Source organism: Protomyctophum parallelum (genome assembly GCF_964188405.1).
Source record: "Protomyctophum parallelum genome assembly, chromosome: 4".
NCBI lineage: Eukaryota > Metazoa > Chordata > Actinopteri > Myctophiformes > Myctophidae > Protomyctophum > Protomyctophum parallelum.
Window position 1 is genome coordinate 37,640,668 of NC_139700.1, and position 22,376 is coordinate 37,663,043.

The window sequence follows — 22,376 nt, forward strand, 5'->3', positions numbered from 1 at the left end:
GAAAAATAGAATCTGATTTGTATGCAGTCATATTTATGCAAATTGATCTTCCTGTTCAATTGTTTTTCTAATTTCTAGTATAACCTATTTTATTGTGCTCAAAACAAGACACTCAAATCATTTAACCTTAAAACAAAGGATCCTTCTACATTTCCCCCCAAGGTTATGTTGATTATTTTGTGATATTTGTGTAGAATGTGAAAATGAACATTCTGCCAATAAACTGTTCCTGATTGTGCTCTATTTTGAAAATATGTAAATGATTAATTCAACTGACACTACTAATTAATTATAAGCAACGTCCCCCCCGGCCCCACACACACACAGACACAGTCACATACACACACACGCGCGCGTAATCGCCATCGCTCACCCCACGAGAGCGCGCCGCGCGCGTTCACCGAAGATCACCGATTACAGCGAATGAAGAGAGAGGAAAAAACGCTCGAGAAACTGTGCTGCTGTCGGAGAGAGGAGGTGACGGAGGGAGCTGCGAGCACTGAAAAACACACAGAACCCTGGAGAAAGAACTGGATTATATTCACCGTGCCACGGATGAGAGAATATTCTACTATCAGGGTTGAGGACAACGTACGGAACTGTGGATATCATGGCTACGGGACGCTAAGACGCGTAGTTCTTTTTTATAATAAGACATAAATAAGGAGTATAGTTGTTTGGTTGAAGGAGAAACGGTACACACAGTGGAGAGAGAAGGAGAGAGGGAGAGAGCTGGCGTGGAGAGGAGTGGATATACAAGCAAGCAACTGTTGGGGAGGTAAATAACACACCGTTTGTTTTGTTCCAACAATCACTCAATGACAGCTCGTGTAGGCTAATATTAACGTGATTCCTTTCTGCAGCAGTAGCAGCACAGACTGCAGCCTTTATTCTCGGTGTTCCTTCCATGATAGAGGAGGGAATGTCAAACCCCTTCAGAATGCAGACCGCTGTCTTCTTTGCAGTCTTTACGGTAGCTGTTTTTTCGCACAATATAGTCTTATTTTCAACACTGACAGCAGGACTGAGTGAATCATTGTACGTTTGAGCAGCTGCAGATCGGTACAATTACTGTACAGTCTGTGATTGTCGACACATCAAAAGGCAGTGTGTGTTGTGTTCAGTCGTGCTGCTGTGCCTCCTGTATGTATGTGATCAAAAATAAAGACAGAATGCAACCTACAGCACCCTATGCGGCCAAGGGCTCTCCACCCCCCACCCAGTTCAACCCCCGTGCCGTGCGTGTCATCATCGTGCCGTTTCATGAGGCTACATAATGCGAGCGAGAGAGAATCATGGCGTAAGTTACAGATGTTTGTATGACTGACTGACGCTGCCTCCTGCAGATGTGCACAGTTTCAACATATGGACCGTATCACACGTTCTATGCAGAGGGGGGGGTCGGGGGGGGGGGGGGTAGAAGGCGAGCAGCAGCAGTAAACGTGACGCATTAGGTTCTTTGGATACCGGAGACCATTGGCATTCCATGTCGCAGGAGGGAGGGGTGTGTGTCAGTGTGTGTGTGTGTGTGTGAGTGGAGAGAGTATGTATCTGTAATGTATGACAATTCATTGTGGGCCCTTTCACGTATAGTGACTAGTGTATTTCTTTTTCTGTCCCAGTGTGTACTTAAGTGGACATAAAGTGTGTGCAGTGTGTGTGTGTGTGTGTGTGTGTGTGTGTGTGTGTGAGAGAGAGAGAAACGTCATTGTGGGCCCTTTCACGTGTATTGCAATGCAATGGCTGTGTCTTTGGAGCACTTAGCACTATAGTGTTTGGTATTATTTAATGGTCTGCTGCATGTATTACTGATGCCTGACATTGGTGATGGTTAGGTTAGAGTGGGATGTTTGAGGAGGATGCTCGGTTTTCTTTTCAAGTGGAAACTTTTCATGGATGTTGTCACGGTCTGATCCTTGGCTTGTACTGTGCTGTTATGATGATGATGTACGAATTGAAGTCATTCTGTGTGGTGGCTGGTTGACTCTGTGAATGAGGGTTAGGGCGTCAGCTAAAAGCCCTAGAATCTGGTCCAATTGGACCAGACTGTCTCATCCACTTACATTTTGGATTAATAAGTTCAATGTGATGTCATCATGACTCTGTTCAGGATATTTGTCACATCTGTTTTTCTGGGCGCTGTGGCTGTGAACCCCCTTCACAACTGGTTTCTGTTAATGCATCTGAATGCAGGAACTGAAGTTCATTCTGTCACTACTTTTACTCGTACTTTTACTTGTACAGTAAAAGCAAGCAGTATTGCATAGAATATTGATAATTGTATCGATGATAATTGTACTAATGTTTGTCACATGTGGTTTCTATTCTATTGCCCCAAAACCAATTCCTAGTAGTCACTGATTGTTATGCCAGTACATTCTTTTTTTTTTTTTTTTTTTTTTTTTTTGCGGCTTACGCCTTTTATTGATTTTTTAAGGGACAGATAGTAGGCTGACAGGAAACGGGAGAGAGATGGGGGGATGACATGCGGTAAAGGCCGTGTCGGGTTCGGGAGTCGAACCCGCGGCACACCGCGACTGGATCACCAGTCCGGTGCCCAGACCGTTACGCTACGGCCTGGGCCTGCCAGTACATTCTTGAAGTTGAAGTGAACATTATTGAAAATACCAGATCTTTGCTTTAAACCCTTATCTGTCAACTGACACCGTTGTGCAAATTATTACTTGGGCTTAAAAAAAAAAAGGGAAGTCGCTCACATTGTTTCACTTACAGCAGTAGTTTATTACAATGTTTCGGTCTAAACGACCTTCATTAGGTATCCATCAGGTACATTTCCTTGTAGGAGTTGTTACCCCTCTTTACTTTACTTAACCTACAGCTGTCAAAATTTGAGTTCCAACTTCCACTTTTGTTTTTCAGACCACTTTCAACCACTTAAGCCCGTCTCTTATGATGTATAGCCAATCCACAAGCTCACAACATGCTATATCACTCTTTTTGAAACATTTCGTTATACTTACTGTGCTTCACAATGCTGTCACATGTGGCAGTTGTTAGCTAGGTTAAAGTTACAGTATAATAGATTTTGTATGACAAGTTGGACTAATATCAAATTGAGAACAGACAGTGGATGAAAACCAGTTATGATTTTGTGCGTCATGTTAAAAATGTAAGGCCCCCTGTGGTGATCGCCCTCCCCCAACGAAGGGCCTAGAACAGTGTTCCGTGCATCACGTTGTGTGCTTGTAGATCTGCTTTTGGTGAATGTTCCTCCCAGAATAGGGATGTCTAACGCCAAGTTATTTTCAATCTATCCTAATGGAAACAGATATTCTCTCAAGTTTTCCTTGTTACATACTATGGGCCCTATTGTTGCCAGTGCCTTACCCCTTATCCCTAAACTTCGTTGACTTTGACAATTTTAAAATGTTTTCCAAAATAGTAAAAAAAAAAAGACAAAGAAGTTTCCGGATAAGGGGTAAGGCACTGACGAAAATACGGCCATATATATATATCTCTTAGAGGGAAAGATTTACATATTTACGTGTCGTTAATATGACATAAGGTGCTATAAAGTAACAATGCAATGAAAAAGTTATTTACAGGACCAGGAGTCACCTGAGAGAAAAAAGTTTGAGAAGCACTGGCCTAGGCTGGGAAGCACTGGTCTACCGTCTACAGCAACTGTTGTAATGTAGAGAGTGTCAGGCATGTTGATACAGGCCTGGCTGAGCTCAGTCAGACCACTGGTCTAAGCTCCCAGTGTCCCAGACAGTCCACTATTATATCTCCGCTACTGGAGAAGTTGTTTACAGGCAGACCCATGCTTTTATGTTCTTTACAGCATCGCCACCAGGGCTGCCAACATTGGACTGTGAGAATCCTGTGTGTGTGTGTGTGTGTGTGTGTGGGGGGGGGGTCCTCCCCAAGGGGTCCTCCCCCGGCAACTTTTTTTTAACAAAGTAGATGTAATTTCATGTGTTCTTGTGAATTCTGGGAGTTTGATACTTTTATCAGGCTTGCTTAGAAAATAATGGGTACAATTTCACACCATTAAGATGCAAAATCTAGGCCTACAGAAATTGATTTGATGACTGAAGAAATGTAATACCCATCTTTAATAATAACCATTCATTCATTTCATTCATTCATTCATTCATTCATTCATTCATTATTTAAGTGAACATCTCTGTATGATCGCATGCACTGCCCAGACCCGCCAAGGGAGGGAAACATTATGCATAGTAGATGTAAGTTCCTGTGTTCTGGTGAATTTGGGGACTTTGATACCAAATCCAGGAGAAATCCAAATGACAATGCGGGAGACCCATGAGGGGTGTTGGCAGCCCTGATCAGCACAGGAAACTGTAGCAACTTGTTTAGTTGTGATGTGTATTTGCAGGTCAAAGATCACATTGAGGAGGGTTTAGGTTTCATAACACTATGAAAAAGTTGACTTGCAAGCGGTATGACGGTATGTCGTCTGACTCTTGAGAAATGCCTTTTAATAAGACATAAGACATGACGTGCATTAGTTCTTGTTTACTATGCACACGGTTGAGCTTTGTAGTGCTGAACAGACCAGTGCCACTGTTGGCTTCTCTGACTCTACTGAGTACCTTGATGTTGACAAGTTAATTAGGAGTCTCACTATACTCAATCTCCCTGTTGTTTGTCTTTGAGAGGTGGCATATACCCTGAACAAACAGCACAAGAGGAGCATTAAGGTCACATGTCACATCATGAGCCGTTGTCTGCCTCGGGCGCTTCTCACAAAATACCAACGCTGATGTCACATCTGCCAGGGGAGAGTGTGTGAGTGTGTGAGTGTGTGTGTGGCACGCATGTGTTTTACTGTCTTTGTGTGTGTGTGCGGCTGGGAGTTACCTAACCGTGTGTGTGTGTACATTACCTGTTAATCTTGTTGCACCATTTGCATGTTGGTATTCTATAATGTGCTGTCTGTTGAGTTTCGTCTCCATTGCTTTGCACTGTGAGCAGTTTCACTTGACTATACTGTAGTAGTATGTATAGTGATATAGTCTAGTGATTCAACGCATGGAATTCAATGGCCCAAACCACACACACAAGGGTCAAGACGGTTTTAGCGTTAACTCCTTGCAACCGTTTGGACCCAAGGAGTTGCATGGCGACCCTTTGGTGTGGTTAGGGCTTAACACAGACCCTGATGAAGACCTCCTAGTTTGATATGCGTTGGTCACTTGGTCATATTGTTGCATTGCTCAAAATAAATCCTTAATATTTTCTCATCAAGGACGGAGTGCCTTGGAATTATTTTCTTTGCAAGTCTGCAGTCCACAGTCTACACCATTTTAGGAGTTAAGCAGTACTTCTTCTTTTTTGTTAATCTATGTTCCTACCTGTATTCACCAAAGAGTATCTATTAGAGCCACTGACTGATCCCTGCAGCGCTTCTTTTTTTCCTCTTTTTAAACAGTGGTCCGATCATGTTTGATGACCTGATGTTTGTGGTCACTGGTCATGTTTGTTAATCAGATATGATGTGTGGTGTTCCGTTCCGTTCCATTGGAAGCATAATTCCTCTTGCTGCTCTGTCAGGCTTCCTGGTTATTATGGTTGATTATGTAAGTGTGAACATGAAGCCCCCTGAGAGAACCCCAGTGAGACATCACCCTGACAGCCTAGCAGAGCTGAGGAGAAAACAGCACTTAAAGGCTGCAGGGTAAAGAACTGCACGCTGTTGTTTTGAAACTATGGCATGGGAGTGCGACATCAACTCTCCTGCTCTCCATCTTCTAATTTTCTGTGAGCCAATTCACCAAATAAGAGCGTACAGTGTTTATTCTGCTTTGTAATCTCGCAAATAATGCCCTCTAAACTATAAACTCATTTATCTTCCCTCTAGAGTTGATTGTTTGGGTATGTCCTCCTGGTGATGTGGTGTTACTGCACAGAGAAACAGATGCAAAATGACTAGAATGTATCATTTAGAACAGATGGACATGTCATACACAAAATGGTAAATGGTGCATTTTATATAGCGCCTTTATCCAAGGCGCTTTACAGAGATTGTGCATTACATTCACCCATTCACACACACATTCATACACCGATGGCAGCGGAAACCATGCAAGGCACCAACTAGCACATCGGGAGCAATTTGGGGTTCAGTGTCTTGCTCAAGGACACTTCGACAGTAACTCTGTGGGAGCCCGGGTTCGAACTGGCAACCTTACGGTTTCCATCCAGGCACTCTACCCCTGAGCCACCGCCGCCCACAACACTTTACCTTCACACTGTAATGGCGCTTTAGGCAGGAGGTAAAATTTGAAACCCATTCATCTCTCACTGTTTGTGTGTTGGCCATAGTGGATATGTAGTCATTAAAACCCAGCACTGACTAACGGTTCTACCACAGCAAGCACTGAGCTGTGGGCTGCCAATATAGGCTACAGTTTAGAGAAACCGACGGTGGCTGGAAAGTTGCCCGTTTGAATCCACAGACTGGCTGCGAAAAAGAGTGGCAGGGGTGACAGTCGACTTAATTTCACTCCCACGTGACACAATCCAACCCATGCAGTAATTAGTATGCACACTCTGTGCAGCTTCTCCCAACTGCCAACTGTTCTTTATACTGGGCTACAGTATGTATCGTCTTTTATACTATAACAGTATAAGACTGTGGTTGTACCTGGCAGCTTCCTCCCAATGGCCGACCGTAGCAGACTGGTCAACTCCCAGTGACAAATACTAGACTTTGTACTAGGGAGCTAACGGTAACATGAATGAGAGAGTACTGGCCAGCTTCCAGTGGCCAACAGTAGAAGACTATGGTTCATGGTACCACAGCTTAAGCTAATTAAAGCAATTGCCATGACCTTGCAACTGCTCCTTCAGTGTACATCATTGGGACAGTTAAACTGCCATAAAGTTCAAAACAAAATGACCAAAGCAGCCATATAGGCAAAGGGTTGCACAAGAAACTCAGGATGAACTCCAAGCTGTTGAAAAGTGTTTGAGTCGCTTCCACAAAGCCCTTGGCTCACGTTTCTGTTTTGTCTGCTGTTCCAGCTGACGGTATGCAGCAAATGGTTTTGTTAAATATAGTCCAGCATCACACCCCTCTACACCCAAATGATATCATATCCTCTCAACCCTCTGACATGTACTATACTTAATTATATATTTAATATTATGTAGGGTATCTCCCAAAAGTAGATCGGTAACTGTTATGTATTTTTAGGAACTAATTAAGAAATTATTGTACTTTAATAAAGGATAATGGGTAAGTAGGAGAGACTTGGCAGAGAGAGTTGGTGACCTGCAGTGTTACATTTTGATTTAGTTTTAGTCAGTCTTTTGAATAAAATGTAATTTAGTTTATTTAGTCATATTTTACTAAACATAATATTTTGTTGATTGTGTCTACAAAATTCATTTTGGCGGGCCTTGATGGCGTCATAATGGCTGATGGCAGATCGGATATTTCCCGAGCGCAACACCCGAGCACAACCAAATGCTGACTTGTCTTTTATTTATTTATACAATATTTTGGGTCTTTTTCTGCCTTTTATTTGATAGTGTACAGTAGACTGACAGGAACTGGATAGAGAGAGAGAGAGATGGGTGACCCGCAGCAAAGGTCGTTGGGACCGGGACTCGAACCCGTGACATGCTGTCAGGCTGGATTATCAGCCTAGGTGCCCGGGCGTCTACTCCAGCCGTCCGGGGCCGTCTTTTAGTTCTACTAGATCTCTCCTCCCTAACATTTTAGTCTAGTTTTTTTGTTGACAAAATTGTCAATGTATAAATAAGGTATAACGTCTTAGTTTTAGTCATCATAGCTTAGTTTTTACTTCGTTTTTCGTTGACGGACATTTTTTCTAAAACGACTAAATTAACACTGGTGACTTGATGTCATGAGATGGTGCACTAATTATCTGTGCTGCCAATCCCAGTGTGTCCTTTGATGATAGCTTCTGTGAGTCCCTGTGAAGTCTCTGTCTTAGCGGGGGACAAATCTTGCCTACAGACCTGCTGCGTGTCACTCAGTGTCATGTAAGACAATACCAGGATGAGATCAGCCTTTCACATTCCATGTCAGCTCTGGCTGAATGTATTTCAGAGCCGAGGTGTATTTTTAGATGCGTCCACAATGGAGCGGGCCGGGGGACATCTTAAATAGGGTGTCTTTGTCCGGATATAGCTGAGGGGAGAGAGAGAGAGAGAGAGAGAGGCATGCAGCGCAAGTTATACAGAGCGTTTGATATGTGTTCTCCGGCTTTAGACGGAGCGGAGGCGTCTCCTCCATGTTGTATTTTTCCATTCCTTATTGACACTTTGGCTGAGAAGCAGCGAGGTGTCTGATGGTCCTTCTGACATGACACATAGACTGCTGTTGGTAGAAGGACGGCTTGTTATCATCACTGCTTCTTTTAACACATTAAGACCTGAGGCCGATTCTACAAATGCCTTCTAGATCAGTAGTTCTCACACTCTCACACATTTTTCAAAACGGTTAAAAAAATTGCAGATTTACAAGCTCGTAGCATGGTACGAAGTGACCTGCTGTGTATCAGTCGGAGCTTGAGCTGGTAGCTTGTATGCCTGCTAGTTTTGAATAGCCAACGCAAAAATCTAAAATGACACGTCACGGATGCTGTCCCCCAGTTTTAATGGGCCTAAGAAAAGACACCTGCTACCTTCTTATAAGCTGCTGTTTGCTCTGAATACTGTAAATGTTAATTAGGTTGTTGTTGTCAGAAGTACAATATGATTTCTGTTTTTTGCTGAGCGGGCCTCAACTAGTCATTGATCTTAATGAGGCTAGAGGGCTGTGGGGGGGGGGGGGGGGGGGGGGGGGAAGAAGAAGAACATGTCAGCGAAATACGTAGAATATAAATGCAGTGACATATTGTACCTAATGAAATCCCTAGAATATGAATGCAGTGACAGTTAATGTTCTGTTCTGACGGGGTTTGATGAGACTAGCTGATGTCTCTCTAACTGTCCCCCCAGTGACCTCTCTGACCTCACCCAGTATGCCAGCGCAGCTGGTTGCTCTGTGATGCTCATGTGACAGGAAGTCCCCCCCCCCCCCCCAACCCCCCAGGCCCAGCGTTCTGGGGTGATCTGTCACGATGTGACAGTCTGACCTTGTTGGCGTTCTGACGGATTGCCGTCTTGTGAGTGGGTTCAACGTCAGAGTGGAATGACCTCATCTTCAGTGGCACAGAGTGTGACCCAGGGACGGCCACAAGTGAAGACACTGGGTTGTCCTAACGTACGAGGACAGCAAGGAAGCTCCAAACGTTCACATGACAAGGTGACCACCAGTGACCACAGGCTGTTTTACCAGTGGTAATCTCAACCTTTTCAGGCTGCAACCCCCCCCAAATAATAACATTTGAACTGGCGACCCCCCCCCCCCCCCACACCCTGACAAGCACTTAGAACTGTAGGAGTTGAGGCATTATGTTTAGTTTGACTCGGTTTTACATAAATATTGTGAAAATTACGCAACACGAACGATCCACTGTAAGCTTGTAGATCAGCTATGTTCAAAATGGTTTCCCCTTTCAATATGTTATTTGAATTTGTTGGTCAATATTTGACCGGTTTTGAATAGTTTGTTGATTACTTTTGATACAGTACTGTAATGGTCTTTTTTAAGGTATTAAAAAGGTCTTAAAAAAAGTCCTCCTTGATTATTCTCATCTGGGGGGAAAAATCATGTGGCGACCCCCCTGGTGGTCCTAACCCACCACAGGTTGAAACCACTGTATTATACAACTTACAAAACAGTAATATCACTGCTGAATCGTGCCATTTTTCCTACTAAGTGCAATAACTATATTGGTTGCAGCTGGAAAACATCATGCCCATGTGCATAGTGGATTACAGTTGTCTAATATTGACCACAAGTCAAAACTCTAATAAATGGTAAATGGTGCATTTATATAGCATAGATTGTGCATCAATTCACCCATTCACACACACACATTCATACGATGGCGGCAGAAACCATGCAAGGCACCAACCAGCACATCAGGAGCAATTTCAGTGTCTTGCTCAAGGACACTTCGACACTAGCCTCGGTACCAGGCTTTCATTTTTGTTGGTGCAAAAATTGAAAGCCTGGAGGAACGCATTGGCCGCTCTGGTCTAAAAGTGGGAGTCAATCCTTCCGGGTGGGCGTCGCTCCAAATGATGTGACGTAGCGCTGCACTAGGGGGGAGAGGAGGGGCCGGGGGTGACGGACAGATCGATGAGATCCAATCAGGGCGTGCGCAAATCTCAGCCGCGACCCGCCCCTCTAGACCAGAAACCTAACACGTTAGCTCAGGCTACTTCGACACTAACTCTGGGGGGAGCCCGGGTTCGAACAGGCAACCTTGCGGTTACCAGGCATCCAGCCACTCTACCCCTGAGCCACCGCCGCCCCCTAATCACTTGCTTCTCTGTGTCTTCTTTCATTGGGTTTGGAAGTAGAAATGCCCCTCCCTCTGTGTTCTAACCTCTGACAGACAGTAGAAACGCCCCTCCCTGTGTGTTCTAACCTCTGACAGACAGTAGAAACGCCCCTCCCTCTGTGTTCTAACCTCTGACAGACAGTAGAAACGCCCCTCCCTCTGTGTTCTAACCTCTGACAGACAGTAGAAACGCCCCTCCATGTGTGTTCTAACCTCTGACAGACAGTAGAAACGCCCCTCCTCTGTGTTCTAACCTCTGACAGACAGTAGAAATGCCCCTCCATGTGTGTTCTAACCTCTGACAGACAGTAGAAATGCCCCTCCTCTGTGTTCTAACCTTTGACAGACAGTAGAAATGCCCCTCCATGTGTGTTCTAACCTCTGACAGACAGTAGAAACGCCCCTCCTCTGTGTTCTAACCTCTGACAGACAGTAGAAATGCCCCTCCATGTGTGTTCTAACCTCTGACAGACAGTAGAAATGCCCCTCCTCTGTGTTCTAACCTTTGACAGACAGTAGAAATGCCCCTCCCTGTGTGTTCTAACCTCTGACAGACAGTAGAAATGCCCCTCTCTGTGTTCTAACCTCTGACAGACAGTAGAAATGCCCCTCTCTGTGTGTTCTAACCTCTGATAGACAAGGTACAATGAATGTGCAGGATCTAAGGATCCACTGGCAAAATCAATATCCATTTACTCTCTCTCTCTCTCTCTCTCTCTCTCTCTCTCTCGCTCTCGCTCATTTACACTGACCTTATGGAACCCAGTTAAAGTCCCTTAGTGGTCCCCAGGTGCTTTCATAAAGGCTGTATGTAGTGACTGTTGATGCTAATGGATGATGAGCTAACTACATTAACCGTGGCATCCCTATTTTTGGAAGAAAAAAAATATATATTCGTTTTAATTTGTAAATTTGTGTATTTTATTTCATAAAAAATAACTTTTCAATTTTTAAAATGTATTTAATTTCACAAAAGCAAAGTGCTTTAATCAGCTCCTCGATCGGCTCCTTCTCTTCCAGCATAGTACTAATTTTAAAACATCACTGTCACTAGACAGAATGGATAACACGGTGAATCCCACAGTTCCTCACTAAACGGAATGGATAAAGACAGCGAATCCCACAGTTCCTCTGATCTCGGCTGTCCAACCGTGTTACAGTATCTCCTCCCCCGCTCCTCCTCCCATTCTGGAGCTCTCTTCAAAGGCCATACAGATTGGTAGCGTATTGGCAGTATAGGGCTGAGACGAATCTCATGACATTTTACTTGACGATGAATTGTCCTACAAATACAAATAATTGCAATTAACGGCAGTTTGTGCTTTTGGACTGACAGATACAGGGACCTCCATATTTGGACATAAAAGGACTGACCGATATATTGTCAGATCGCCGGTGCAACGTTGGTGTGAGTAGTAGCGGAAGTAGCCGATCTACAAGTGAATGTGTCTGACGGTGAGATAATGAGCTGTTGGCCTGGTTTGGATTGGTGGAGTCTGCTAACATCTGATCACAGTTCAGTACCCTGGCATCAACCATCTGGGTTTTGTTTGCCCTGTATGGCTGATTACTTGTTACATCTGGTTTTGGCATCCATTGCGGCGCCCATATGGCGACTCCGTATATGGTCTAAAAGTGTGAAAAACGTATTTTTCATTTCACTAGTCTTTAATGGTACACCTCAGTAATGGCTGTGTGCCCAGGGCACCCCTCTGTGGATTAGTCTACACTAGGCATTCTCTGCATTCGGTCGTGGTGGCCAGGCTTTTCTCCTTGGAGATGAGTTAAGGCTGGGAACGAGGCTATGGCGAGGATAAAGGTATTATTTATGAAGCAGCTTTAATGTTGGTAGTTTGAATTTCGGAAGGCAACCGCAAGTGAATGAGAGCACCCTCTCTCATACCTGCATTCCATCACTAACAACTGCCAAACGGCCTCTTGAGCAACACTGTACTGTACTGTAACTGTGTACTGTAAGTGTGTGTACTGTAAGTGCTGAATGGTGAACCATGGAGGTCACTGGGAGGCTCCCAGGTATGAATGTTTGGAACTACAGCCTGAGTTATACTTAGATGCGCCGCACGCAGATGTCACATACTGGGGAAATAGCAGATGTACAAGGTCATCATGACTTGTCGCACTGTAATCTTAACCCATTAAAACCGTGAAAGAATCTGTGTCATTTAATTTTTTTGCGTTGGTTATTAAAAAAAATCGAAATCAGATCTACAAGCTCGCAGAGCCAGTGAGTCACTTTGTGCCGTGCTGCAAGCTTGTACATCTACTATTTTTGAAAAATGTGTTAAAAAAAAAAAGTTAAATAATTTAATGCAATTTAACACAAATGTTCTCTTCTGGGGGTCCCTGGTACAAACCCTTTTCAGATTGGTGGTCCATATCAATTTGAGGGTCCTCCTTGACACGAACAAGTTTGAGAACTAGTGATTTAGAAGGTATTTGTAGAATCTGCCTCGCTCAGGAGACGGGTCTTAATGGGTCTGCTTTAGGAAGGTGAGATGGAGTCTGTGTGAAGGGGATACACAGATGGCTCTGATCCCAGACCAGCAGGGGATCTGCTACTGTATGTGGGTCACTCTGGAGGCCAGAGGTCATGACTCATGACCTTTCAAAACACACATTATTGTTATTATTATTATTACCCTTGGTTCAGGGTGAATAAACTGAAACGACTTGACGTCCGATTTAATTAGCTTCAGTGCATGATGTGTTGGTGGGACGCATACGTCGGACTGCTGCGTGTCGGACTGTTAGTACGTCGGATCAAAGACATGCACCGGTCTCCATTCGCCCCCCCCACCCTCCTCTCCAATATCCTCCATGCTCTCAACTGAAATGGTCAGGGGTTTTAGCTGGCTGGCTGGCTGACGCTAGCATTGCTCTTAGTCTTTTCACTGTGTCAGACTGGTGAGATTGATGGAGCTGTTGTTTGGATTGACGGATCAGGTGCAGCTCGCAGCTCTGTGCTTCTAAAATGCCTGTGAGAGGTATAAACCAGGAGTACACTGAACACATGCTCTCTGTTCACCCCCACAGCGGTGGAAACACATTTATCATGACTGCAGCTATAGCTAATCACTTTTTTTTCTTAAGTATAAAGTTATTAATATTAACACATTAAGACCTCGAGGCTGATTCTACAAATACCTTCTAAACCCGTTTAGTTTTTTTTATTTAATTGGAAAAATAGCAGGTGTATAAGTTGGTGATGCTCTGTGAGCTTGTTTCTTGTTTCTGCTATTTTTGAATAGCCAACCTACAATGACACAGATACTTTCCCGGGTTTTAATGGGTTAATTAAATGTGCCACACACCTCACACACAGGCACACATCAATGTCATTAATTTATACAATGATACCTAAAACATACATATCTCAATATACAAGAATTGTATATATGTATATTTTGGGCAATATAATTGCCCGCAATATATTTTGGGCCCACGAAACACACAGCATTAGTATTATATAGGGTGATATATTGATCATAGTATTGCTGATCTGGGATCAGTCTACTACTAGTCTACTGTTAACGTTACCCGCTGTGATCAAATTGTCATGTAACTGTCTTAAACAACTCAGTAGCATGGTGTTATTACGGGTTGGTTGGGAGGTGGCCATAATGTCACGTCTGGCGTGCGTCGGCGGTTTGAACGGGACACATTGTGACAGGGAGAGGGCTGCTGTCACTGAGTTAGTGAGCTTTAATAAGTAGTCTCTCTCACACTCGCACACACACACACACACACGCACACACACACACACACACACACACACACACACACACACACACACACACACACACACACACACACACACACACACACACACACACACAGGGGCCATGTTTGACTCCATGTTTGTGTGCTGTAAGTTCATGTCTTAGCATGTGTGGGTCTTTGTTTTGTAGACAGTATATTCATAAATGTATATAACATGTATTATACCTATAAATAATAGTGTATTCTATATTTATAAAGGCATAATACATAACAATTGAAATATGTACGTGCGTACGTGCGTGTCCAGAGCAGAACAAAGCAGGCTGGGTGTGGCATACTAGGAACTCAATAATAGCTGGACTCTCTCTCTCTCTGTCTGTCTGTGTGTCTCTCTCTCTCACTTTCTCTGTGACTTCCAGTCTGTCTTTCTGTCCCTTTCTCTCTGTCTGACTGGTGTTTTTGCAAATCACTCTATATTTAAGGAAGCTGAACAAGTTTTACTTAACAATGAGGTCTGTCTGTCTGTCTGTCTGTCTGTCTGTCTGTCTGTCTGTCTGTCTGTCTGTCTGTCTGTCTGTCTGTCTGTCTGTCTGTCTGTGTCTCTCTCCCCCCATATGTGCCCCCCCATAAAAGCTTAGTCATTCACTCAAGGTTGGATGCTTGCAGGTAGCTAGCTGTGTGTGCAGTCTGTCCTAGTTGGAACTGGAACACTGCAATACAAATATAGCTACAGTGTTCTGGCACGTGCTGCTGTCAAATCCAACATGCATGATGAGAGTGATCAGAATTTAATCTAGAGACGGACAGTAGGAAAGCCTTGGAGACGGTTTTTGATTAAATTCTTTATTAGACAGAAATGCAAACAGCTGTACAGAGTACAGTCAAGCACTTGGTCTAAAAGGATAACACAAAAAACATTCCTTGCGGTCAGACCAGGTTTTTGTATTAATATTATCTAAACCTATTAGGTCCCTAACCCTAATCAACTCTCTGTATGTGTAATAATAAACGTATAAAGCATAATCAAAACCAAGTTTCAAAGTCCTTTACATAAAATAGAAGAAAGAAATCGGCAGCATAATGCAAACGCGATGATGTGCAATTGCGTGTGGTAATATAATCTGCGGTTTCAGCCTGATCAGAGTCCCATTGACCTCCATGATTAAGTAAAATATTTCATAAAGCATAAAACATATGTTCCTGCAGAGCCAAGCTGTGCAGCAGTACGTCACTGATCAAGCTTGGTCTCCCCAGGCAAGTTGTTCCAGAGTCGAGGAGCTCTGACAGCAAACGCACGGCCACTGACGGTCAGCCTTTGTCTTCAGCCTCGACTCGGGAACAACTCATGCTCATGGGCTCAGATGGGGTTCATGACGGCAACAGAAATGTAATCAGGAGCCAGGTCATGAAGTGCCTCGTAATAAATTCAATCTTAATGTTTTTTAATCAATCCTTAAACAGACGGGTAACAAAAATAGGAGTAATCGTGTATAGGAGAAATCGCTATAGCCCCGCATTATAAACCACGAAACGAGTTGAAATGTTATGTTTGAAAATAATGTGTGTGATATCTTCTGACAGCGTGGAGTGTTGATGTGGAACGCTGTTGAACGATGCTTTGTCTGCCTTGCTCACACACCGCCCTCTGATTGGCCTGTGTGGAGAAAAGGGACGGCTGCGATTGGCCGGTGGTTTCTGAGGAGCTGGTGGTTTCTGAGGATGTGGTTGGCTGTCGTCACGGTGCTGAAACGGCTCACGGCCGAGCCAGAGAAAGAGAGAGAGAACAGGGGGCACGTGTGTGTGTGTGTGTGTGTGTGTGGGCGCACGCGCCTCACTGTTTATTGTGTCCTATAGATATTGAGTGTAGTGTAGTTCAAGGTGAATGTAGCATGATTTAAATCTGAGCTAATTAAAACACCCTGCTATGCATGCAACCCACGCACACACACACACACACACACACACACAGTCACACACACACAATTTACAATTTAGGCATTTAGCAGACGCTCTTAATCCAGAGCGACTTACATTAAGCAAGAACAAAAAAAGCATGGGAATACATCACATAAAAACATTTATCAAGAAACATGCGTAAGCTAAGAAAGTAACAGTGGAATATCTATATAATGAAGCTATACATATAAACTATACACCTATACTACTATGCTATACATATGTACTATGACGTGCTATGACTACATACAATGCAATTATAGTGCTGTCTACATAATATGCTATAAGTCTGTATCAAATGCTATCTAAGGCTACAGAAATGCTATCTAAGGGGGTGGGGTAAGTGCTATGGGCCACACACACAGTCACACACACACACACACACACACACAAACACACACACACACACACACACACACACACACACACACACACACACACACACACACACACACACACACACACACACACACACACACACACACACACACACACACACACACACACACACACACACACACACAACAATATATGCATGACACGTTAACTAGTTGTCTCTCCATGAGATATTGTTGTCTTGTGGTGAAGTTGCTTTGTTTGTACGTCAGCTTCCCTACAATAGCTAACCTGCAGTGTGTTGACTCATTTCACTGAACCCAGAGAACAGCGCTAGCCACTCCAATGAGGAATCCTAACAAAGCTTAATTAGCCATTTTTGGCAAAGAGGGAAAAAAAGGGGGAATTTCACCTCACCACACAGTAACACTGTCTGGAGAGGAAAAATAAAAAAAATCAAATGCTACAGTACGCCTTCAATCTACTGATGTGGTGTGTGTGCGTGCGTGTGCGTTCGTGTGTGCGTGAATGCACGCCTGTTTTATGTTCACATCTGTCTGTGTGTGTGTGTGTGTGTGTGTGTGTGTGCGTGTGTGTGTGTGTGTGTCATGCTGTACAGTAAACTATTGTCATAATGACGAATAGTGAGAATAGCCGATCTACAATACAAGCTCACGATGCGTCTCGTTTTCCCATTTTTTTTTTAAATACAAATGATTTGAACCTGGTGTGCCCAGAATAGGCACACCAGGGTTAATATATTTAATGCATGATATAGCCTGGTGCCAATGAGTGGCAGCTTGCATCATAGGCATTTTATTTTAATGAATTTATATTACCTTTCCTGTACTGCAAGCAAACAAGCGTGCAATATTACACATACTGTTTGGTATGCATGGAATATATAGGCGCCAGAGAGAGATTTGACCCCCCCGCCATACACTTTCTAGTCATATGAGCCCTTCCCCAAATCTTCATTAGAAAGCAGATATAAATCCTTTGTGTTTCTGTCCCAGACTCTCAGTGGCCTAGTCTTGACTTGGCCCCGCCTACCAGAGGATAAGTGACAGCTTGATTAGAGGAGTGCAGAAGAGCAGCTGTGGTCAGAAACCGGCAGTCTCTGCAGGCAGACACGCACACACACACACACACACACACACACACACACACACACACACACACACACACACACACACACACACACACACACACACACACCTCTATAACTCCACGTCTGCTACTGAATAAAATTGAAGCCTGAATTGTGAGGGCTGTTTATGCTCACAGTTACGACTTCATAACAGCATTCAGAGTTGATTTCTTGTCACATTTGTGTGAGAAAAAAATAACTCACAATACTGAGATATCATATAGTAAGAACTGTGAGCAAAATACACAAACCAATTCAGGTCTTTTACATTTTATTCGCTGATGTAAAGCTCCCTATTGTAATCAATAAAATGTAATTTAACCACTTAAACCCTATAACGAATCCACTGAAGTGTAACATTAAGCGCAACTTTACAACAACCTCAGCGCTGATTAGCTATACCTTCTCTACAGAGCACTGCTCCGTGGTTTCGTCTATATGAGTCTGCTAGGGTTCTGTACTTGGCCTCCCCCTGTCGTTCCCTCTGCACCAAATCTCTTCACTGATCTACAATAGGTGAGTTTGTATTAGATCTGCCATTTTCGTTGAATGTTCGCCTATTATGACATGCCCAGAATTTGGGACGCTACGTAGCTTTCACGTGATTAACCAATCTGCTTGGTAGAGTATGTTGAAGGGTAATTACTAATTAGTACACCTGCAGTGGGAAATCCCAACGCTATGCCCACTGCTATGAAAACCAATAGTGATACATATCATCATAATATGAAAGTCATTGCCGTTATTCTTTCTAATTTCCAAATCATTTCCATGCAGTTTAGCCCTTGCTCTAAATGTAGACGTCACCAGACATCTCTGGTCGCCTGGCTACGCGAGACTGTACCAGCTGGTTGACGATCTCAAAGAGCTAGTTGACAATCTCATCGATTCTGTTCAGAAACATAGACATAATCTCTGACCCAGTCTTACTCTTCAGCCTGGCGAAGAGAAAAATAAAAATAAAGATATACTGTGTAAAATGGCCTGGCATGGCCAGACTAACATCAGATAGTCTGAAATGTCTGTGTGCAACCTGCATTCCCATGTTGATAAACCATCCCCATATTTGCATACTGCAGGGCCCTGATTGGTGCCCGCAACTCCGGGCAGCAAAATCCAATCACAACCTAGTGCAGACTGATCTGCAGAGGGCTTTACTTTTTTTTTTTTTTTTTTATGTTCCTTGTAGGGTGACCAATTGCTGAGTGGCCCATGTGGTGCTTCATAATAACTACATTACTTCATCCATCCATCCATCCATATTCAACCGCTTATCTGTAGTTTGGTCCTCGGGGGTAACAGCTCCACCAGAGAGTTCCAGGCTTCCCTCTCCAGAGCAACATTAGTAACTTCCTCCTGGGGGATCCCGAGGCGTTCCAAGGCCAGTTTGGAGATATAATCCCTTCATCTGATCCTTGGTCTGCCCCAGTGTGGCATCCTAACCAGATGCCTGAACCACCTAAGCTGTCTCCTTTCCAAGCGTAGAAACAGCGACCAAGCCTCTCTCGCGTGACTGAACTTCAGCCACCCGTCGGAGATCATTCAACAGCTCTGGAAAGAAATTATTCCATTTAGAATGGTAGAAGGGCCTCTGTTTACCCAGACTGGCTGCATTAGCTGGCTAGATGCTAGATCTGTTTGTGCCGGGGACGTCCGTCTGTGCCCTCAGAGCGCCTGTTCTCTGCAGAGAACCTTATGCTCACCCGCCTGAACACTATGACATGTTCACCTTCTTTAATCAAAATATCTACAGTGTGTAGTAGTCTAGTAGACAATCTTACAAGCAGCCAGCAGCTGAAGACAGGTCAATCTGTGTAGGCTGGTTACTACATCTTGAGCTCACTGCTTCACAGATTAAGTTTTTAATTTATTTAGGCAGTCTAATGTTTTATTTAAAGTACAATGTCAATGAGTTGCCTTGTTGTTTAAATGGGCTATATAAAAACACTCATGCTGAATACATACATTTTCCATTTGGGGTTGGAATGTGGGTCATAATAACCGTTGTTGTTATTACATTATTTTACTGTCACCTAACTGGGTGCAAAACTATCTGTTTTTTTTGTCTTGTTTTTTTATCCCATGATTTTGTAACCCATTGTTCACCCCTGTGTCAATTATCTAATGTGATCCTGGCGAGGATCAGCACTACCGACTGTGAGGCGACAGCACTACCGACTGTGAGGCGACAGCACTACCGACTGTGCCACCGTGCCAGTTGTCTGTTTTGACAGCCTGTGTGTGTGCATGCTTGTGTGCACGTGTGAGATAAGATGGTGTGCTTCCTCAACATCAATTGTTAATGATGTAATCTCCTTTTTTGTGCACATCAAGGATTTATGCACACCATTGTATTATTCATAGTTTGTATTGACTGTGTGTGTGTGTGTGTGTGTGTGTGTGTGTGTGTGTGTGTGTGTGTTGCTGTTGCCCTCAGGCTGCAGGTCTCTGCTGTGAGAAGTGTTTGGACTAATGGCTGCATTCTTACAACTAAATGGACTGAAGATAATCCTTGACACTGATATGACACACGCACACACACACACATATACTCACACACACACACACACACACGCGCGGCAGACACATCTCATATCTGCTCTCAGAACTGTGTGCTGTGTGTTTTTATAGCAGGCCGTCCTGTCTGTGCTCTTTTAAATGTCACCCTGCTTCTGTAATGGATTTAAATGCTACTGTCTGATAGGGAAATGGCTACAGTACCAGTTTCATGGCCCGAGGGGAATGGCTGCTGGGTAATGTAGTCTCATTATGACATTATGACATTACAAGCCACAGCACGTTTATCTGACATCATCCTCTAGGGTCTCTGGCTACATGGAGCAGCTCTTCCATGTTCCCTCGTTTGTCTCAGCTGACAAATGATTCTCCTTTTTCAAAGGACGGCTACGATTGAATTACTGAAATGTTTTCTTAATTGAGGGTGGCGGTATGAAAGCTGTGGGCTTAGATAGTGTTGGAGACACAGGCAGTATAAAGCTTAAAGGGAGACAAAGTAGGAGATAGAGAGAGAGAGGGAAGTTTTAAGATAGACATATCTTATATGCTTATATCTTATATGCTTATATCTTATATGCTTCATAGGAAAGCAAAGAGGGACACAGTTTAGGAGAGACAGAACGTAGAAAAGCTGAGGGAAACATTTTAGCAGAGATGGACAGTTTGAGAGAGAGAGAGAGAGTTCCCTTTTAGATTTAATCCTAGAACAGAATGTAGCTCTATAAACCACAAATCCTCCGTGCTTTTTAATTTTCTTCCATTCCATTTTATCCTCCATATTTTAATGCTAGCTGATTCATGACAAACTATGCATGTTGAGAATTTATGTACAACAAAGGATGCAGGAATGGCAGGAATTACTCGTCATGACATTATGAAGGTCACAATAATCATATCGCTATGATGATGATGATGATTATTATTACCAGTAAGACACCTGAGGGCGAGGTCGCGTGCACGCATCTGCCTGGGTGACAGCAGACTGCTGGGTGAGCGCTGGCGCTTTGGCATGGGGGGGTAAGATCTTAATTTTCGGGCCTGTTGAGAACTCTAGTTTTCACTGTCTGCCGGGTGTGGCTGCACTAAATAACTTTGGGGAAGGCCCGTCTACAGTTTAAATGGACAGGTATCAGTCAAAAGGGAGACATCGAAGAGGAAGGATGGATGGGGAAGGAGCATGGAGTGTCAGAACAGGTCAGCTCCATATATGTAGATCTAAGGGTTTGAGGTTTGAGGTGTTTCCGGGGGTCCCCAGCCAAAAGCGTTGAGAACCTCTGCTCTAGTAGATCAGCTATTTTTGCAGCGGGTTGAAGTGGTTAACAAAAGTGGCATTTTATGTTTTAAGCATATTTTGATTATCACGATAATATTAACGGCAATTATTTCTGCCACAATAATCGTGACGTGTGTAATTGTCCTACGTTATGATGCTCCGAGAGAAGGGTGCCTGGCCAAGGTCAGTCGCCATGGTTACATCCATCCACGGAGGCTATTGATTGGTTAATGGACCTATAGGTTTTAGGAATCGAATGATGGGATAATTGTGGACTGACCTGTGGTTGACCTGATGAAATGGCATGCTTTGTGGAGAACACCTTGGGCTCTTCTTAATAGTTGGAGGGTCAACTCCCTGAATCACAAAATGTCATTGATGTTAGTGTGAGGTGGTAGGTAGATAGATAGATAGATAGATAGATAGATAGATAGATAGATAGATAGATAGAAACATTGTGGTGTCAAGTTGTAGGATTTTTAAAACAAAAGGAGTTGCTGACTTTGAATAAAAGGAAAGATTGATTTGAATGTCAGGGACTCTGTACAGAATAGGAAGCCTGCAAGTCTCTCTCACACACACACACACACACACACACACACACACACACACACACACACACACACACACACACACACACACACACACACACACACACACACACACACACACACACACACAGGTGCATGTGACGCTGTCTGTTTCTGTATCAATAGACAAGATCAGCTTTGTTAATCCCTGGAAGAAAATAGGGCATCACAGATCATGGGTATGAATAAATTGCTTAGGTACAGATAGATTCTAGATTAAAATGCAACACAAGATGAATGAAATCAAACAATACAGTATATAGATCATAAAAACCAGTACATCACTTACAAGCTTTAAGACTTATTTTACTTTGATGTGAGCTTGTCTTTTCACTGCGAGTAAAATCACCAGCTGTAGAAATGAGGCACCACCATATGAATAGTTTGATAATAATAAT

At 43.5% G+C, this 22,376-nt stretch overlaps 1 protein-coding gene across 4 annotated transcripts in view; it reads left to right on the plus strand.

Annotated features, from left to right (window-relative positions):
• The first annotated feature begins 469 nt into the window (after nt 1–469).
• The window catches only part of LOC310857310 (unconventional myosin-IXAb-like), a 136,857-nt gene continuing 114,950 nt past the window's right edge, over nt 470–22,376 (plus strand). For all 4 annotated transcript variants that reach the window (XR_014569129.1, XM_083762922.1, XM_083762923.1 and 1 more), the window contains exon 1: nt 470–778. The gene's annotated coding sequence lies outside the window, so the exon portion shown is untranslated. The remainder of the gene's footprint in view (nt 779–22,376) is intronic.